At 47.3% G+C, this 13613-nt stretch overlaps 1 protein-coding gene across 3 annotated transcripts in view; it reads right to left on the minus strand.

Annotated features, from left to right (window-relative positions):
* Nucleotides 1-13613, minus strand: part of CHST12 (carbohydrate sulfotransferase 12) — a 39045-nt gene that overhangs the window by 24161 nt on the left and 1271 nt on the right. Inside the window, exon 1 of one of the 3 annotated variants that reach the window (XM_027768029.1) lies at nucleotides 7056-7134. The exons of 1 other annotated variant lie outside the window; for it this stretch is intronic. The gene's annotated coding sequence lies outside the window, so the exon portion shown is untranslated. Of the gene's footprint in view, nucleotides 1-7055; nucleotides 7143-13613 lie in introns of those variants that run through there. One more of the 3 variants, XM_006167860.3, reaches the window with a different exon arrangement.

The following is a 13613-nucleotide window of genomic DNA, read 5'->3' on the forward strand; positions in this document are numbered from 1 at the left end:
TATCCTCTATGAAATACTACTCAGCCCCACACACACACACACACACACACACACACACAAAAAACTAATCCTAGGACCAGCAGTTAGCATAATGGCTATGTTGCTGGACTCCCATGTAGTCGACTGCAGTTCAAGTCCTGGACCCAGTAGCTTAAACTCAGCCTGAGCGCGTGTGCGTGTATGCCCCAGATCCCAAGAGGAGAATGGAGGAGAAGGGATTGCTGCATGGCCATCCCCCCTGGGGGGTGATTTCTCACTTTCTGCCTCTCTGTCTTTCTGGTGAGCGCATGCACCCTACAGCAAAAACCTCTCTCCCCAAAAAAAGACTTTCCCTTTTATTCTTTAAAGAATTATTTTTAATTTAATTTAATTTATTCATTCATTTATTTTAATTTGACCAGAGACACAAATACAGAAAGAGAGAGAGGGAGGGAAAGTGAGAAAGCAAGCCACCAGGTCCAGGACTTGAACCATGGTCGGCCATGTGGGAGTGTCCCCCATTTAGTTATTATTGTTATTATTATTTAATTTGCTATAGAGCATGAGCACTCACCAGAGAGAGAGAGAAAGTGGGAAAGCAAGCCGCCAGGTCCAGGACCACTGTTCCCCTCCATCCTGTCTCCAGCCATGCCTCCTTCCTCTGCATCCACTTCACCAGAGGAACCACTGCCCCTTCTGCTCCACTGCTCATGTTCTGAGGACTCCAAGGTCAGTCCCTCAAGGCCTTCAGATCCAGGTGGCAGTACACCTCCACAGTGAGGCCTGCCCTGCTAACCCCACAGAAGGTGCTCCTGGCCCCACCCTGTGCTCCTCTTCTTCCACACCCTGCTCTTTCTCCACAGCATCTGTCCTCACTTCAAATACTACAGCCACTGTTTGCTCATGGTCTTTCTACCTGCACTCAGACATTAACTTCCCAGCAGTGACTCTTCCTGTGTGCCATGGCTGTGTTCACAGCCTAGAGCAGGGCCTGGCAGAGAGGAGGTGCTCAAGAATGAGGGTTTTGCTAACAAAAACCAAATACACCCAACTGACTCTGATTTCCTTATTTCTGAAATTGGGAGACAGGTAGAGTGGTTTCTAATACAAGTCTCTCTACTTGCGGTCACATTTAATAGTCTTCTTTCAAGGCCAGCCCCAGAGTGCTGGTTAAGGTGACTGGATCCTACATAGTTGACTATGCAGTAGGGGTGCAAACCCGCCAACTTGAAAAACACACCAAGCATGTGTATGTGTGCACCAAAAACCCTGGAAGGAGGGAGAGATAGAGAAGAGACTGTAGTGTGACCATTCCTCATGGGGTTGCTTTCTCCCTTCTCTTTCTGTGTGTGTGTGTGTGTGTGTGTGTGTCCCTCTATCGAGCGCATGCACCCTCTGGCAAAAATTGAAGGGCAAAAATTTAAAAAACCTCTACAAAAAGTTAAACAACCAACAAAAAGGCAAAAGAAATCACCAAATCTCTGGTAAATGACCACAGGCAGGAGCCAGAACACAGAGAACAATAACAACAGCAAGGAGGAAATAAGAAAGTAAACTCTCCTTGTTAAGAAGGGACTTGCACAAAACAGGCAAGACGAGGGTCTCTAATTCCATCAGAGCAGGAAGCTCCTCTGAGACTGTATCCCTAACAGGGCTCTCCATGCGTATCTACTGCGGCACTCAGTTTACTGCAGCCTTCCTGTCCCTGCCCCTTTTTACGAATACTTGCCTCTACCCTTCTCCCCAATTCTTTCTCATTCATCTTTTGCCTCCTACCTCTAAATTAATGCACCTTCACAACTATCACTTGGTTGTGGTTTGGGGCATAATCAACTGACTCCCTGTTATGGCAGGGGACAATGTCGCTCTCTCCTCCCTTGACCCTTTACACACCTCGGCTGTCTCTCCCCCACCTTCTCCATATGGGCACATCACAATCGCAATTAGAGCAACAGGCAGTGTTTACATAAATTATCATCATTGTGGAAGGGCTATTCACAGCTGAGCCTTGTAGTACACCATAATTATTTTTCTTTTCCTGTACAACGGTTTATTTTCCCTAGAACTAATAACAGTCCTGTGTTTTCATTTGCTTTGTTTTCTATGTACTTATCACTAATCCAGCCCCAACTCTGCCAACTGTCTAAATCTCCTCTCCAGATGTCCCAGCGCATCAGGTGTCCTGTTAATTTCATCTTCTCCAGGAAAAAAAAAAAAATCTCTTCAAGGAGCCTCTCTATGGCTTAGGTCAGGAAATGTCTGCTCTCTATACCGGGGCCTGGCTGGACTCCTGCCTCTTCATCTCCCTCAGCAGGTACTTTTGCCACTCTCCTGGGGGAACACTGTCTTCCCTCTCCCTGATCATCTCAGAAGTCACTTCCTCAAGGTACACAACAGGGGAAATGCACCAGTATTCCTGAGAGGTTCTTTTTATTTATTTAGTTAGGTTTTTGTTTTGTTTTGTTTTGTTTTTGCCATCAGGTATATGTGTTCACCTGAATGAGACAGAGAGAGAAAGTGAGAAATCACACCCCCAGGGGGATGGTCACACCACAGTCCCTTCTCCTCTAGTCGCCTCTCAGGATTTGGGGCATGCACACAATATACGCCCAGTGTGATTTTCGGCCCACCAGGTCCAGGACACAAACACTCAGAGTCAGTAATGTGGGGTCCAGTGCCTTAACTACCACCTCACCTGCTGGCCCCTGTCTGAGGTGTTTTTATTCCCCCCCTTGCCTGAGTATAGGCTGAAAATACTTTCCTCCATAATTCTATTTATTTATTTATTTAATTTTATTTATTCATTCATTTATTTTAATTTGACCAGAGAGAGATACACAGAGAGAGAGAGAGAGAGGGAAAGTGAGAAAGCAAGCCACCAGGTCCGGTATTCGAACCGTTGTTGGCCATGTGGGAGTGTCCAGCGCCTTAACCACCACACCACCAGGTGCCATCCAGGTGCCTTAATTTGTGTGCTACCTGCTGACCTTCCTCCATAATTTTAAAAGCAAGGTTCTCTTGTCTCCCAGCATCCAGTGTTGCTGTGGAGACCTCTGGTTTCTGACCTGGAATGGCCAGTTTGTGATTTTTCTTTTTCCACTAGACGCTAGTACAATCTTCTTTGTCCTGGAGTCCTGAAATCACACAACAGTTTGCCTTGGAGGAGAGACACAGATATCACTCTCATGACCAAACTCTGGAGCCAAAAGCTCCAGATACACACTTTCCAATGAACCCCTTGCTCCCCAAACTCTCACTCGTTTCTATCTGAAACTCAGCGTCCCTCAGTTCCAGACTTGCTGCCCACACTGTTCATATCCAGTGGAGAACGGCAGAGACAGGGGAGTGAAGGTACCTGCCTCTTCATCCATGGTGCTGGTCATGGGGGGGCCCCTTCAACCTAGAAAGTGTGAATTCTAGGACATGGTTTGATGGGTGGTTAGACTGTTTTCTCCTTCCATCCATCCATCCTCCCTTATTGATTTCCTTATTTCTTCTATGAGCCAGAAAGACACACCCAAACACAGCAGCCCCCACAAGGGCTTGATGCTGCAATCCACCCCCAGCCCTTAGCCAGTCCTGGACACGGGCAAGTGAGTGCCCAGAGGACTCATGGAAGTGTCCAGACTTGATCTGGGAGCCTTTCCACGGGGCCAGCCTCTCAGAACCTCGTGTTTTACCACAGCACTACCTCCTGGGCCTTCTCTATTCTTTCTTGCTGCAACTCTTACTGTTCAGCTGTCAATCTCCTGATCTAATCGTGTCATTTTCTTTTGTTTTCTATCTCTGCTTTCCTCTTCAGCTTTCTGAGAGAGTTCCTCAACTTTATCTTTCATTCCCAACTTTATTTCTGCTACTATGTCCCCCCTTCAAAAAAAAAAAACACTTAATTCGGTTCATTCAGAATATATTGGCGAAATAAGAGACTACATTCTTGTTGTAGTTTATCCAAGAGTTTTCTTTGGGGATCTTTGTTTCTTCCTTCCTTTTTTTTTTTTTTAAGCACCTTGTTTTCGCTTACTGGGCGGACTATATCCTTTTTTATCTCCACGTGTGCATAAATGATAATTTGCTTTCTAAGTCTTTTTCCTAAACACTCTCCTCTGCCTCTAGGTGTGAGTTCTGGTCTCAGTCTTCCATACTGGAGGTTTTCTTCAGATGTCTGTGGTAATCTATTCATATTTAAGGAACAGGATTTTAAAAACTTGATGCTTCGAACACTGGGAGGGAGCTATTAGTTACGTTTCGTTAGTGAGTGATATCGCTAGGTCTTCATAGGGACCCCCTAATATCATTATCTTTAGGTCTTTTCTCCTGTGCTACTCAGATTCTGCAAAGCCTCATCCCTCCTCTGGCCCAGAGGGAAAAGCCCTAGCTGTTTTGTTCTGGGAGCCAAAGGGGCTCATCTGCTTCATCCTCCTGTTCTACAGACCCTGCCTGTGCCTGGTAGTTCTCATTCTTCTCTGAAATACACTGAAAGTTTCTAAACAGTTACAGAAACCGCCCTTCGGTTAACAGCAGGAAGTGTTAGGTTAGACTGTCAGTTATTTCCAGGCATATCCGTGGGCTGGCGACGGAGAACGACCACCCCAGACTGCACTACAGACCCTACGGAGGTGTGAGCGAACAACAGAAAAACTCAAACTGAAAGTCCAAGTTTCTTTAAAAAATAAACTAGCTGCATATTTTCAGTGTTAGCAAACACTAGTCCCTTTCCCATTAATGAGACCTTCAGCCCTTCTAGAAGAAAATCACCCACCGGCCTCAGTAACTGCACAGTACTGACAAAGAACTGCATATCCAAGGTCAACCAACAGCAGGCTTCTCTCCCACCCTCTGTCCCTCCAGGCTGGTGACCCCAGGGTCCTAGCCTTCAACACACGCTTTCTCTCTTTATCAGATTTATGGGCGTCTCATCCAAGATGGCCCATAAATATGGCCAATTCCACAGATCGAAAAAAAATTACATGTGATTTTGTTCTTCCCATCTCCCAGCCAGCTCCAGCATCCCCCTCATCACAGGTACCAGCATCACCGTGCTCAGCACCCAAGCAAAAAACCTCAACTACCTTAGCCTTTTCATTTTTCTCCCACCACATCCCACAAAGCCCCACCACCCAGTGGGTTTCCAGCTTCTTCAACGCCATGCCCCTCCCTACTCTCTTGGTCACTGCCCTAAGCCATTCCCAACATTACTTTCCTGAAGTACAGATCTAATCACATCCCACCCCAAAACCTTGACTGTTTGCCACCACAGGGATAAAAGCTTCAACTCCCTAGCCTGGTATTCAAGGCCCTCAGGAGCGAGAACCTCTTTCTGGACTTGATTTCCACCCCAACCCCACAGTGAACACAGGGACTCAGCCACCCCTAAACATTTCATTCATTTCCACATCTCTCCACACCCTGTTGTGCTCATCTGGAAAGTTCTCCCCAAACTTCACACATCTTTAAGACCTATATGGCCTCTCCACTGCAGAAAATTGCAGCTCCAAGAAGCAACCTTAAGTAGTCCTTCCTGCACATTTTGCAGAAACCTGGAACACGGCATCAGTCATGCTGCGTTGTACTCAGGCTAGCCACCAGCTCCCTAAGCAAGCAGGGCACAATACACTACCAGCATCCAGTCCAGCTTGGTCACACGCAGGTGGTTAGAGGGTTAGTGTTTGCTGAATTGATAACTGACAGTAAACAGTTACCGCTGGCCTGAAAACATCAGCCCAAAGTCCTATAAACTCATCGGCAAGGAAATTAAACATTCATGCCAATCAGGCACTTTTTAAGTTGACGGTCAGGCTACCTGGAGGTGGCAGTTATCTAAATATCACTGTTTTCTCTTCCTCTTTGCCTAGACACCAGCCCTTACTCTCCTTCTCAGCACAAAATGTTCACTGAGAACAGCTATCTGTCCTGATGTGGGGATGGTTGAGGGGCCAGTTGGGCTGTCCAACCCAGCCACCCACATCCTGGAACCACCCTGGGGGCCACAGGGCTGTCAAAGATGAGTTCCATCTACCCTGTCTGCAATTCACATTCTTATTCATCCTGGGTCGTCTGAGTCTCTATGGCATTGAATTATAAAATAAATAATTTAATAATGATGAAAACACTACAGCTTCTTGTACTCCATGCCAGACTGAACCTCTGCTGAAGCCAAGGGTTTCCCAGTGATGTCTTGGTGGCTATAAGCCCAAAGAGAAGATATAAGTCCTACTGTTAGTGACTAATACATGGCTTCCTTTCACTGAAGAGCAGAACTGCTGTTTCTGCAGCAAAAGGTCGTTAAGTGCTACTCTTCCATGACCTGCCAGTGTGGCCGGAGTCTGCACTGTCAGTGGTCTGTGGTCAGCTAGGGGGAAGGCAAGTTCAGGCAGCAGGAAAATGCCCAGTGCTCTCAGGTAAGGGCATGGAACTGGAGGTCTGGACGGCTCCCTCCCCACGGGGCTGGGTGGAAGAAATAAAGTCTACGCCTGCGGAGGCGGCCCTACCCTTACCAGGCAGCAAAACTGATGCCCAAACAGGGAGAGTCCTGGAAGGGCTCGCTGAAGCACTGCAGCATCTTGGTTATCTCTAGTCAATGACTGCTTTATCGTCCGGACTCCCAAGTAGGCACAAAACAAAACTGATTTAATGTGCAGAGATCGGCCAGCAGCTCCCGAATCCCTGGCAGACCCAACGTGCATGGTCTCCAATGCAGAAGGGAAATGGGGCACCGGGCAGGGTGACAAGAAGGAATAGGGATGGCCGAAGCTCGCCAAGTACCGGCACCGTGTCCACAAGCACTGGCAGCATCCTCTGGAGCGTCCCTGTACGAGGACCCTAGTCCTCACTGCAAGAAGTGAGATTCAGAGAGGGTGCGAGGCGGGCCAAGGTCACACAGCGGGCCGGCGCAGGGACTCGAACCCTAGTTCCATCAAACCTGCCCAGGCCAGGCTGAGGAAGACTGACCCGCTTTCCTCCGTCCAGCCCGGGACCCCCGCCCGTCCGCCAGCGTGTGGGACACCCCGCCCTCGGTCCCCGGGAACCCAGCGGTACTTGGGAGGGTGGTCGCATTCCGAGCCCGCTACGCCCCTCACCTCGAACCAGCGTTCGCGCCCCAAGCCTCGCGCCAGTCACTGCCGTCGCCGCCCCGCGACTAGCGGACCCTCCCGAGACCGGCCCCGCCCCCGCCACCAGCGCTGGAGTCCTGCCTCCCGCTCTTCTTCTCGCGAGACATCGCGTCCACCAGAGGGGCCACGGAAGCCGAGGGCGCCCTCCCTCTACGCGCCTGCGCCCTGCCTCCCACCCCGCCCCCGCCCTCGCTAGCCAGTGCCATGTGGCGCCGTATTTACGGCCAGGGACGGGCTCCGCCCACAGGTCTCCTGAAGCCACGCCCTCCTTCTCTGCAGCCAATCCGAGACATTGACTCCGCCTCCGGCGGGCTGGGCGCACAGCGGCTCACGGGGATCCCGGACCCGGTCTCCGTATTCCCGAGGTCGGAGCCCTGAGCGTATAGGTGTCGGAAAGGGCCATCCGGTCAATCAGACTTTATTGAGCGTGTGCTGTCTACCCGACCTGTTCTTGAGCATCGACTTGTTGGCAGAGGACCGTGAAGTTCACCAGCTGGGCCTTTGGACTCGCTGTGTGACGTTGGGCAAGTGACTTAATCTCTCTGAGGTTGTCCCCAAACCGTTAAAATAACAGTCACTGACACAACCTTGCAGGGAGTTTAGGAGATTCAAATGAGATAATGCATGTAAATCGCTTAGCGAGGTGCCCAATACATAATGGCCATACAATTTTTGTTTGTTGTTTGTTTTAATTTGATGAGAGAGGGACAGAGCGAGAGATAGGGAAAGTGAGAAAGCAAGCGAGCTGCCAGGTCTGGGACTTGAACCACGATAGGCCATGTGGTTCAAGTCCCCACACCCTTAACCATCATGCCACCTGCTGCCCAAGCATGCAATGTTTTCAATATCAAGTTTTTTTAATTGTGGCAAAATATACATAACAAAATTTACTGTCTTGGGCTAGCTGTAGCCCAGTGGTTAAAGAAGCCACGTCTCACCAGGCCCGTGCTTCAAATCCTGGTGGCATAAAAAACATACTGGTTTGTGCTCATGGTGTGCCCAAAATCCAGACAGGATAGAGAGATGGAAGAGAAGGAATTGTCCTGCGACCGGACTGGGTGATGCCTTCTCCCTTTCCTTTTCTCTCTCTGGCATGCTCTGTCTGTCTGGTGAGCACAGCAATTAAGAACAATTTCCATTTTAACCAGTTTTAAGTGTGGACGTCAGAGGCATAAAGTATATTCGCATTGCTGTGTAGCCATCACCACCATCCATCCCCAGAATTTTTTTCAGGCAATAGTATGTTCACGTGGCCCCTTCTAATAGATTCTCAAGGTTGCCTCTGATCTATAGAGTCTCCATTCATTCTCTCCCAGTATCAGTCTCGGAGTAGTCCCCACGTGAGGAAAGTGGAGGAGAGAGCAAGGTCCTTGTTCTATATAACATATCATTTGATGGCCACTGGTAATGTCTCCCTCCCTGTTAATCTGTCTCACCTTGAGAACCTCTCACTGTCCATTTTCACTTTCTGGCCTAACTAGCCTCTCTTCTCCATTGGCTTCTTCCCTTTAGCTGGACAAGGCCAACCTTTTCCACCTTAGAAACAAAACCCTGGGGCCAGCAGGTGGTATGGTGGTTAAGGCACTGGATTCTCTTATTGCCAACCTCGGTTTAAATACCAGACCTGGTGGCTTGTATTTTCTCTCTCTGGTGAGTGCACGTGCTCTATAGCAAATTAAAAAAATAATAATAATAGGGACCAGCAGGTGGCGTAATGGTTATGTTGCTGGATTTACACATAATCAACCGCGGTTTGAGTCCCAGAACTGGAGGCTTAAAACGTGTGCGTGCATGCCCAAAATTCCAAGAGAGTGGAGGAGAAGGGATTGTGGTATGGCCATCCCCCCGGGGGGTGGTTTCTTGCTTTCTGTCTGTCTCTCTAGTGAGCGCACATGCCCTATAGCAAAAATCTCTCTAATAATAATAATAATAATAATATTTTTAAAATTAAGACGATATTCTTTCCTTTCCTACAGCTATCCCCTTTTCAGCTAACCTCAAAGCATGGTCTCCTTCGACAGCCTCCATTGGGAGCTAATTCCTACTCAGCTCACCAGAAAGAGGTACCCTCTAGCAGGCAGACACCCGGGTGGGAAAGGGAGACACTGAGCTATTGGTCATACCTAGTTCTTCATCTGGATGGTGGGTGGCAAATACGATTCAAAATGTGCGGACAGATTATCGAAGTTGTTTTGTGTTTCAGTTGGCCAGGGTTACTGTAACAGAGTACCACAGACGGGTGTCTTAAGCAATAGGAATTTACTCTTACAGCTCTGGAGGCCAGAAGTCCAAAATCCAGGTGTCAACAGGGTTGGTTCCTTCTGGGGGTGGTGAGGCAGAATCTGTTCCCAGCCTCTCTCCTTGGCTTGTAGAGGCCATTTTCTCCCTGCCTCTTCACATCAGTTTCCCTCTGTGAGTGTCTCTGTGTCCAAATTTCCTCTTTTATAAGGGCATGAGTCATAGCGGTTTAGGACCCACCCTAATGACCTCATTTTAATTTAATTACATCTATAAAGGCTCTATCTCTAAATGTGGTCACATTCTGAGGTACTAGGTTTTAGGAATCCATAAGAAAGAATTTATATATATTTTCTGGAGGGGACACAATTTAACCCATAAGAATATGTGTCAAAAATTACATAATAAGTGCCTTTAAATGCTACATCCTAGTACATATCTATTATTGTAGAATGGCTAAAATAAATGTTAAAAACTGGCGATGCCAAATGCTGGTGAGGATGCAGAGCACCAGAACATTTCTATTCTGCTGGTAGGAAATGAAAAGTGGCTGGGACCAGCAGTTAGTGTAATGGCTATGTCTCTGGACCCCCTTGTAGTCAACCACAGTTCGAGTCCCGGAACCGGTGACTTAAACTCACACCAGTGTGTGTGTGCATGTGTGCCCAAGATCCCGAGAGGAGAATAGAGGAGAAGGGATTGCAACGTGGCCATTTCCCCCGGGGGTGATTTCTTGCTTTCTGTCTCTCTGTCTCTCTCTGTCTTTCTGGCAAGTGCATACACCCTATAGCAAAAACCTCTCAAAAAATATATATATAAAAGGAAATGCAAAATGTTAAGGCCCCTTAGGCAAACAACTTGTCAGCTTCTTAAAAAGTTAAATGTGCACCTACTAGACAGTCTAAAACCCTCTCCTAGGTATTTACCTAGAGAAAAACATTCCCACAGAAACTTGCACAGGAATGTTTCATGGCTTTGTTTAAAATTGCCTCAAACTGGAAACAGTTCCAAAATCCTGCAACTGCTAAACAAATAAAAAATAAATTGTATAGAACATCCTAACAACAGAATAGTACTTCCCAAACAAACAAACAAACAAACTATCCATATATTCCAAAACACCAGTGTGGAAGGTGTCCTGAATGGCCGAAAACTGGAGTGAGACACAGAGTGAGACACGCTTCGAGATGAATCCCAAAGGAAGAGCCTGGAGTATATCGTGCTGAATAAGAAGCCAATCTCAAACTGTCTCATACTGTGTGAGTTCATTTAGATGATTATTTAAAAGAGGATTTTGCCTTAGGATATGTGTGGTGGCTGGAGAGAGAGACAGAGACAGTGAGAGGGAAAGTGAAAAATCACCTCCGAGGGGAGTGGCCACATTGCAATCCCTTCTCCTCCATTCTCCTCCTGGGATCTTGGACACACATGCACAAGCATCCAGCGTGGTTTTCTTTTTTTTCTTTTCTTTTTTTTTTTGGAGATATTTTTGCTATAGGGTGCATGCACTCACCAGAAAGAGAGAGAGAGACACGCAGAGACAGAAAGTGAGAAATCACCCCCACACACACACCCGGAGGGTATGGCCACACCACAATCCCTTCTCCTCCATTCTCCTCTTGGGATCTTGGGCACGCACGCACATGCGCCCGGTGTGAGTTTAAGCCACCGGGTCCAGGACTCAAATCGCGATTGACTACATGGGAATCCAGCAGCATAGCCATTATGTCAACTGTTGGTCCCCATCCAGCATGATTTTCAAGTCACGGAGTCCAGAACGCGAACCATGGTCTGCTGTATGGAAGTCCACTGACATAACTGCTATGCCACCTGCTGGCCCCTAGATGATATTCTTGACAAGGCAAAACATTTGGGCCAGCCAGTGTTGTAGTGGTTGAGGTGTCTGGATCCCACACAGCTGACTGCATGATTTAAATCGTGAATCTGAAGGCTTGAAAAACACTGTGTATGGGAGACCAGCAGTTAGCGTAATGGCTATGTCACTGGACTCCCATGTAGTCGACCACAGTTCGAGTCCTAGACCCGGTGGCTTAAACTCACACTGGGCATGTGTGCGTGCGTGCCCAAGATCCTGAGAGGAGAATGGAGGAGAAGGGATTGAAGCTGGCCATCCCCCCCCCCCCGAGGGGGTGATTTCTTGCTTTCTGTATGTCTCTTTCTGAGGAGCACAGATGCCCTATAGCAAAAACCTCTCCAAAAAAAAAGAAAGAAAGAAAGAAAAACACTGTATGTGTACACGCGCACCCAAAATCCTAAAAGGGAGTGTAGCATGGCCATCCCCCACAGGGAGGTGCATTCTTACTTTCCTCTCTCCCTCTCCTCTCTGTCTCTCTCCAGTGTACCCTCCAACCAATTTTTTTTTAAAGAAAAAGCAAAACTATAGAGCCAAATGTTTCCCAGGGACTGAAATTGGGAAGAGACTGACTACAAAGTAGCACCAGGATATTTTAGGAGTGACAGTACTGCTTTAGGTCATGATGGTGGTGGTGATGACATAGGACTCTATGGGTTTGTGAGAACCCATTAAGTTGTACACTCTAAGGATAGTTTTATCATATGTAAGTTATACCCCCATTTAAGACTTTTTAAATTTACTTAAAAGTCTTTCTTTTACGGGCCGGTAGGTGGCGTGGTGGTTACTGCCAGTCCTGGGCTGGGCGGCTTGCCTTCTCACTTTCCCTCTCTCTTACTCTGTCCCTCTCTGGTCAAATTAAATAAATAAATTAAATAAGTACATAAAATAAATAAAACTAAATAAAAATAATTCTTAAAGTATTTTTTTAAGAAGAGAGGTATTTGCTATAGGTACATGTGCTCACTGGAGAGAGAGAGACAGAGAGACAGAAAGTGAGAAATTACCCCCCAAGGGGAAATGGCCACACTGCAATCCCTTCTCTATAACCATTACATCATCTGCAGGTCCTTAGTTAAAAGTATTTTAAAATGCCATTTCCCCTCAGCTGAGATTTTACTTATAACTAACGAGTTTTGTGTGATAAAGATGAAATTAGATCATACCCAGAGGGCTTGCCTTCAGAGGCATTAAATTGTTTCCTGACTAAGACAGCAATTCCCACACTACCCCCTGAAATGGTCTCCAGAGAGAGTTATGGGTGCCCCTTTGATAAGATGAAAAGTTCTTGAGACCAGCAGATGGCATACTGGTTATGTCTTTGGACTCCCACATAGTCGACCACAGTTCAAGTCCCAGACTCGGCGGCTTAAAACACACGGGGCACGTGTGTGTGCGTGCTCAAAATCCCCAGAGGAAAATGGAGGAAAAGGGATTGTGATGTGGTTAGCCCCCCCAGGAGTTGATTTCTCTGTCTCCCTGGTGAGCTCACACACCCTATAGCAAAAAAAAATCTTAAAAAAAAAAAAATATAAAAAGATTCCCTTATTTAGTTTCCCTGTGGGTCCCCAGAGGTTCCCTTATTTAGTTTCCCTGTGGGTCCCCAGTACCAGGGAGTGTTAGTGAAGTTTCGTTTGAAATAGAGTCCAATGCCCAGAAGCCAGAATCTCTTGGGAATTTGAATACAACACCACAAGCTCTCTTGGAAATTTGAACACAACCCCAGAGGTCACCTGGTGATTTCTGGGCCAGAGGGTTCAGTGGACAGGACCCAGAGCTCTGATAAAAGACCACTCCTTGCTTGGGGGGAAAGGGGAAATGCAGATAAACTGTGTAAGGGTACTAGGTCTCCTTTTGGCTGTGCGACATTGGGAATGGACTAAAGCCACTGAATTGTGGACTTTAAATGGTTATTTTCGGAATCAGCCAACGACATGGTGGCTAAGTGGCTGGATCCCACATGGTTGACCGCATGAGTCCTCTATCTGGTGGCTTGAAAAACACAGTGGGTGTGTGTTCCTATGTGCCCAAAATCCCGAGAGGAGAGTGGAGAAGGAATTGGGAGGCCAACTCCCTTGGGTGGTGCTTTCTCACTTTCTCCCAACGCCCCGCTCTCTCACGCACCAGGTGCATGGTCCCTATAGCACATTTTTTGAGAGAGATGTTTGCTGTAGGGCACATGCACTCATTGGAGAGACAGAAAGAGACAGACAAAATGAAAACTCATCCCCCACAGCGGGGGTGACCATGCTACAATCCATTTTCAGAATTTTGGACAAGCATACACACGTGCCTGGCATGAGTTGTAAGCCACCAGGACTCAAACTGTGGTCAGCTACATGGGAGTCTAGTGATGTAACCATTTCGCCATCCACTGGTCCAAATTTTAAAAAATGTTTTTAAAAGTCAATTTT

The sequence above is a fragment of the Tupaia chinensis genome, unplaced genomic scaffold (genome assembly GCF_000334495.1).
Source record: "Tupaia chinensis unplaced genomic scaffold, TupChi_1.0 Scaffold145208_1, whole genome shotgun sequence".
Classification (NCBI taxonomy): domain Eukaryota; kingdom Metazoa; phylum Chordata; class Mammalia; order Scandentia; family Tupaiidae; genus Tupaia; species Tupaia belangeri.